Raw genomic sequence first — 8,104 nt, 5'->3', positions numbered from 1 at the left:
TGTTGAGGGAGGAGCTTCACTGATGATGATGATGTGATTGTTGAGGGAGGAGCTTCACTGATGATGATGATGTGATTGTTGAGGGAGGACCTTCACTGGTGATGATGATGTGATTGTTGAGGGAGGAGCTTCACTGATGATGATGATGTGATTGTTGAGGGAGGAGCTTCACTGATGATGATGACGATGTGATTGTTGTGGGAGGAGCTTCACTGATGATGTGATCGCAGTGGGAGGAGCTTCACTGAACATGAATTTCTTTGTGGAAAAGCAGATTTACCAAAATCAACAATAAATCAAAAAGGCATTAAAGGTACAATATGCAAGTTTTCGCCACTAGAGGTCACATTTTCAAAACAATAAAGGCAAAGCATGATAACGCTATGAAGGAGGATGTTCACGGATGACGTAATGGATTCATTTTTTTTATTCCCTGTACCTTACACGGTAGTGATGCGCGGATGAGCTAAAACGTCACCCGAATCCGCAGCTTCAAATAAATGATCCACCCGCCAACCGCCCGCACCTGTATTTTTGTCTGATTTAGATAACCGCACCCGACCCGCACCCGATCATCACATTCGGGTTCGTACGGTCATAAAAAACCTGGAAAAGTCATTGAACAGCAATTTCCAGGCCTAGAAAGTTTTGTAAAAATAAATAAACTCAAAAAGTTTTTTGAAAAGTCATGAAAATCTATTTCACAATTCTCTGTATAATAGAATTATGTTTAATCAGATACTGAATTTCGTTGCGGGATTGCGCATACATCGCATTACTCATTCCCGCAGCTTTCGACTTTAAAATTAGGGAAATTACTGCAAAACCTTTATTCAATATAGCGTGTAGGTTAGATGAGTAAATAAATCCACACAAACCATCAGATGAAAACAGCGTGAGTGATTCAGCTGTACCGGGTCTTCTCTCTCTGACTTTCGTTTCACATCGACGCATCTAGAGAATGATATTTAGACAGACTTAAAGACGTTCCAGATCTATACTTGTGCTCTTATTATTTCAGTTATTTTGCCTTATAAATAAACATGTGCAAATATACTTGCTCTTGTAAATTTATTTTTTTACTTCTTTTTTATTTTTCACATTCCAAAATGTTGTAGAGCTTATATTCAGCAAGTCAGTTTGGCCACTAGCTTTTACTAAAACATTGTTTTACACCGTGGCTGGAATTTGCAGACGGTCCCTAAACAACACAAGCGGTTATGGAAACTGAAGCTAACTTTATCCCGTTAAAAAATTAAGTGACTATAACAAATTTGATCTGCCAAAAATACCCGCGGATATAACCGCCATCCGCGCATCACTATTACACGGCTATTTTAAACAGCGAATACAGAGAATGTGAGCAAAAAACTTACACTGTGAAAGAACATTATGACTGACTTAAGTCTAGCGCGAGTTTAAGCCTTATATGGTATTCTTATATGGCTGAGTTCTGTAAAGGGCTGACAGCCCTTATGTGGCCCACATGTGGCTGCTAAACCAAATGCCATTATTTAACCATATTTACACCACACCTATATATTTTTTTTAAATACCTATTACACAGTAAATCTTAAACACTACAATGGATTCACACTCATTTTGTAAAATGTTTATAGTAGAATTTTAATAACAGAATTACAACAGAACATAACAGAAGTGTGCTATTTTGCAAATGTCAGATGAGTGAATAAATGTACAAAAATGTATACTTTTAGTAAGTCTCGCCAGTCTTTCTCACTCACAATCTGAATTTGTAAGTATAATTGAGTTTATTTAAAGGCAGAGCCATAATTGTTACTAAATTGTTCAGTAAACCACTGTTTATTACAAAAAAAAAAGCAATTGTATGTTTTCTCCCCCTGCTGTACCAAAAATGTATGAAACTGTGACTTCAAAACTGAGGTACAATTACACTAATGTTTTCATTAATATTATGTATATTATTAAGTATTATGTCTAAAAATAGCCTGTTATTAAAGTAGCTAAAATGTTCCTAATTTAAAAAGGCACGTGTGTCTTGGGTGATAGAAAAGAATGTGTGCAGTGCTGATTATGTGCTTGTCTTGAAATAATATCTAATGTGTGATACTAATTATGATATACTAATGTTCTTTTTTCTTTTCTTTTTCCTGACAGACTGTGACTGAGAAAGACTGGCGAGACTTACTAAAAGTATACATTTTTATACATTTATTCACTCATCTGACATTTGCAAAATAGCACACTTCTGTTATGTTCTGTATTGTAATTCTGTTATTAAAATTATACAATAAACATTTAAAAAAATGAGTGTGAATCCAGGGCTCTACAGTGCGACCATTTCAGTCGCATTTGCGACTGGAAGCTACTGCGTGCGACTATGAAATAATATTTAGGAGCACCTGTGCGACTGACCCGATCATCATATTTGTGTTTGCGCTGAGGGAGCTTCAGAGGTTCTAATATACGTACGTGTTTCTGCAGCGTTGAGTAATGTATCACAGACGTATCCTCTCATTATAACAAACACAGTGTAGACGGGGTGTAAATAAGAGATTCATTGTGCAGTGTAGAGAGCTTCGCCGATTATAATGGAGTTTTGTGATATCGGGATAAACTAAGATGAGTGACAGCTTGATTATTAAGGGAGTTTGCAAATGTGATATTGATTTAATACAACAGTCAAAATGTTATATTTAAAACATTAACCTCAACATGAATTTATTAATTTAATTGCACTCAGGCGACCTCTGAGCCTCATTAAACGTCTGAAAATACTCATGTATAGCCAAATTTATTTCTTAAATACTGATTTCATTTGATTGGTAACTTATTCTTATTCTACTTCTTATTCTACTTGTTTTTATTCTGTTGTTTTAATTAGAAATTTTAAAAAGCTTATAAATATATATTTTTTATTTTGACATAAAAGATGACATACTTTTAACAAAGTTAGAAAAATGCCATTACAAAGGTAAAAACAAAATTCCCTATAAATCACTTTAAGGAGTCAAATATCACCTCGTAATGGGAAGGTTAATTTTTTTATCAGAATTTTTGATTGCTGATTAGAAGGTGCTCCTAAATTTTTGACCGTGCTCCTAAATTGTTTAAATTAGGAGCACAAGCGCTCCTAAAAAGAAAAGTATCCGTAGAGCCCTGGAATCCATTTTTGTGTTTAAGATTTACTGTGTTTACGTTTACTTTCATGGTAAACGTGACTCAATAACATTGCGACTACAGTAAAAAAGCTAGTGTTCTAAAAACACCTTGAAGAGTTTCAAAATAATCCTCAAATCAACTTTGAAGTGGGAGATACTGGGCTTCCTTTCTGACCATTTACATTTGTGTATGTAAAACTTACCTAATAATATTAGACGATTTAGCATAAATAAATTAATTTTAGATCCACTCAACATAGTAAATAAATATTCAACATCAATCCAGAAGAATTGAACATACAACAAAATTGAAAATTGAATTTTATTAAAAAAAATGATGCAAAACAGTCTCTACATGCATTCCACAAAAAGTACAAAATTCAGAGAGATCAGCTCTGTATTTCTTGAGAAACTGGTTAATTGGATAAATGATATGTATAATTTTAAAGTACACTTCACTAACTTTATTTGTGACACAGAATTTGTTATTATGTCCAAATCAATTTCCAGTTGATATTCTCAAAATGATTATTCCAGAAGTAAAGGTTGGATTGTGTCCTTGATTAGCTTGTGATAACATGTTGGTAAAATGTGTGTTGGTGTGGATGTTTGATATTATGTGAGACAGTCACATTTTGTTTTTAAAAATATGAATTCAATAGTGATTCACACTCAAAATCCAGAAAAATGATAGTCATGGAGGATGCGGTTAATAAAGTAAAGAGCATGATTCACTATTGAATCCTTGTTACAAACTAAAAAGATGTATGCACCAAATCCAAACATAGGAGACGAGAGAGTGTGATGTTAACGTCCTTGTAGAATCTGCCGTATAAACATATGACATAATAAAGCTAAAAAAAGACATTTCTTAACTTGGTTCTGGCATTTGATACATGCCATTACCATTCAAAAGTTTGGGATTACTATGATTTTTTATTTTTATTTTTAAGAAATTTATACTTTTGTTCTTCAACGATGCATTAATTTGATAAAAGTGACAGTAAAAGATTTCTATTTCAAATAAATGCTGTTCTTCTGAACTTTCCATTCATCAAGGAATCCTGTCGCTGTATAATGTGTTCCACACTTCATTAAGCAGCACAACCGTTTTCAACATTGATCAGAAATGTTTCTTGTGCAGCAAATCAGCATATTATAATGATCTCTGAAGGATCATGTGACACTGAAGAGCAGAAGTTGAGATCTGACATCATCACAGGGGGGAAAACATTTATTTTATTTTATTTTAATAACAGTTCTGTACATGGAAATGACATACCGTGAGCCTCAAACACCATTGTTTCCTCCTCCTTATGTAAATCTCGTGCATGCAAAAGACCACTGAAAAACAGGCGAATCAGAACATAACACTGACTGTGACGTTACAGTCGGGATCACTAATAGTTACGCCCCCAACACTAAAGGGACATGGTTAGCTGCTTGCTAGCGGTAGCCTGTTACATTACAGTACGTAAGATTTCACTTACCACATAAACAGAGTAAGGAGAGATGACTGAGGATGACGGCGAATGATTTACAGATCCTGAGCAGCACTGACAAGCATCTGATCTTGTTAAATGTGTGGTAAGTACTGCCGCTGTAGTTTACACAGAGCACGTGCGATCGCAAATCTCCAAAGTTAAAGCAAAACGCGATCATGCATTCGAAACCAGTTTCAATGCTCCCTGATGCCCGCACGCACTGTGAATCAGCCAATCAGAGCAGAGCTCAACATTATTATTCATGACCCTTCCAAATAAGGTAAAAACAGACCATTTCATTCTAGGGATGAATCAATGCGTTCTATGGCACCTTTAATGTTTTTCAATATTTTTTGTCTCATAGCCTAAATGCAGTTGGTGAACATGAACAAAGAACCTTACTAATACAAATCCTTAGAACAGTATTGTATATATCAACAAGCACAAGCACACTTATGAACATATGTTAATAAAATTAATTTTTAACATGAAATTGCTTATTCCATTCCGTAAAATGCAGTGAAGTATTTGTTTTCTCATTTACATGTACCAAATGTAGTCTACTTTTAAACTTTTGTCCATACAATTTAGTTTAATCCAAAATTTTACTAATTACAGGAACACTTTCATGCTTGTGTGTGTGTGGTTTTAGATTCCTATTCATTATGTAAATATAGCCTAAGCCTAACAGTTTAAGAACAATCACACCAGCATAGATGAAAAACGACTAGTCCACAAATACAAGTTTATTTCAGCTGTTGTACTCATATGATAACAACTAACTACAGACATAGATTTAAAGCATTGCAAGCTACAGCACAACGAACTGAAATCAAAGCAAGTTATACAACTAGCTTGAGTGTGCTAAATGTCTGCAATCATTCAGTCAGTGACGACTGCACAAAACGTGCAGACTAATAAAAACATTATAAAATGTTACAAAATGATAGTTTAGGCATAGGTTTGTGCAACGCTTTAAATATATAACATTTTTTTAAAATATTCCATTAAACCTGCTGAGATACAAGTAGTGTGAACTGAAATTCTCAGCTCCACCGGGTTCCACGCGCTTGTCCGGGAAACTCATAATATTCATGTATGCTCCGCCCACTGAAACCGAAAATCTCGTAACACAGGCGAAGCGAGTAAAGACTGATTTATACTCGACGCATCCGCAAGTTTGCTTGGGTGTGCACGGCAAATATGACGTCATTGCGGTGTTGGCGGAAGTTCACTTTGAGTGCGCGCGAACTCAACTTTTCGCACAGCTCCGCATCCGAAGATGCACGAGTTCAAAGCGATCTTTTTTGATGCTTTGACGGAAAACAATGCATAGTTTTTTTGCATAGTTTGTCCAAGGCTTTTTATTTGAAGTACGTTTTATTTTTATTGTATAAAAATTTAATTAGAATTCATTTAGATACTATTTATACACTATTTGCTCAAAGTTTTCTCGTGTTTGATGCAAAATAAACCCAAAAGTTTAAGATTATTTGAATCAGTTTGTACAAAGAAATTATTAATTCATCAACTCGGCTAGTGCGTCTCTTGAGATCAGGGGAGTGAGGTTTACCTGCACAGCACTTACCCACTGGCCTCCGTTACACGCGCAGTCAGTGGAGGCTCGCGGAGCCAGAGCATGTGTTTTTCACAAAACCCTAAATAGCTAACTTCCTGTTGGGCGGAGCCTATGACATGCAGTGCGAAAGTTGTTTGGCTCGATGAGATCTATGTGTGTACCAAGTTTCATATGTATACATGCAAGTATGTATGATATATGGCCCTCCGTATTCCAGGGGGCCACGCCCGTGTACCAGTCTCTGCTCGGCTCCAGTGGCCGCAGATTCCAAGGCGTGTGCCGATTTTCAAGAGTTTTTGAGCACGTTAAGGGCCCCAAAAACCTTGATGAAAAATTAGAAGAATAATAATAAGAATAAGAAAAATCCTAAGGAAAACAATAGGGCCCTTCGCTTCTTTATTTGTTTTTATTTTTTGTTATTATTATTTATCATTTATATGTTGATGGCTGTATACATTTTTTGTGGACTGTTCTTGATTTTTGAGCATTAATAAAAAAAAATGGTTTTGCTGTCTTTTCGCAACCATGTGGTAATTGAACTATTTTCAAAGTACCTCTGCAACTATTACGTTTTTTACTATTTTTACATTCTTTATATTAATGAATGTGTCGAAAGCAAAACATATTAATGACCCAAAACAAGCAGGTTTGAATTTTTGGTACATTTTTAAACACAATTTTACACCTCACTCATATCTAATCTGGAATAATAATAAAGACTCTTCTGTATGTTTTATTTAAATCTCTTATTGCAATGGTTTTGTATTCCCTGGAAGCAAGTTTGGTCATTACCTCACAAATGCTTTATTACTAACAAAATGAGGGAAATCGAGTTAAGTTGATTCATAGAGTAAGTGCAAAATTATTATTTTTTTACATGAGCTCAACACAACTTGCATATATAGAGGATCACACAGTGTGTTAAACTATCATAACAGCATCAAAGGAACAAACTAAAGACAAAAGGCGCTAAACTTCGCCTCCAGAAAGCGAGACGCGGTGACGTCGGTGTGTGTGTGTGTGTGTGTGTGTGTGTGTGTGTGTGTGAGGAGGAGTGTCGGGTGTCATCGGTGGCCCGCAGGCGCACTGCGCGTTTATCGCTCGCTCCTCACCGTCGCGGAGCAGCAGGGCGCGCGGGAAGATCAGCGCGAGCGCGGGACGCAATGCTTTATGCCTTAAACTGATGAGTAAGGAAAATAACGACGCGGGGTGACGCCCGTGTCCTCGCTCAAACTCGCGAGAGGAATTTTTGAACGGGTACAGGTCCGTCTGCGAGGTGACTTACCTACTTAGTGAGATGCCGAGCAGAGCCAGGATCTGCCCCGAAACACCTGAACGAGTTAAAGACAAAACAGACCGAGACACTACTGACGGACTACAGAACGAGTCTTTTAGAAGATTCGGATCAGTTTCGCTGAATGACTCAGTGACTCGAAGCGCTCGCGCGCTGGCGACGCCTGCTGGTCAAAAGTGCGTAAATGCATAAAACATCTTTTTAAAACCCCATTGCAAACGTCTTTTTACTTTTACTTTACTTTTAGTCATTTAGCAGACGCTTTTATCCGAAGCGACTTACAAATAAGAAAAAGTAATTAAAACTAAAAGCTAAAACTCTATAAATACTATATATATATACACATTTAAGAAAATAAAAAAAATTAAATAAAAATGACAAATGCATACAACATTTGAAAAAATAAAAAATAAAGCTAAAAACAATTCAAAATATTAAAAGAACAAAAGGTATGAGTATAATAATGATTCTAACATAACACTAAGCCAAACACCAAAAAACAACTACATATGTGTATGTACAGCCACACACATATACATATACATGTACATATATATAAATGCATTCAATATATATATATTATTTCATTTCCATTTTGTATGTT

The sequence above is a fragment of the Sinocyclocheilus anshuiensis genome, unplaced genomic scaffold (genome assembly GCF_001515605.1).
Source record: "Sinocyclocheilus anshuiensis isolate Anshui unplaced genomic scaffold, SAMN03320099.WGS_v1.1 scaffold1649, whole genome shotgun sequence".
NCBI lineage: Eukaryota > Metazoa > Chordata > Actinopteri > Cypriniformes > Cyprinidae > Sinocyclocheilus > Sinocyclocheilus anshuiensis.
The sequence above is the reverse complement of the archived record's forward strand: the minus strand, read 5'-3'. Positions refer to the sequence as shown.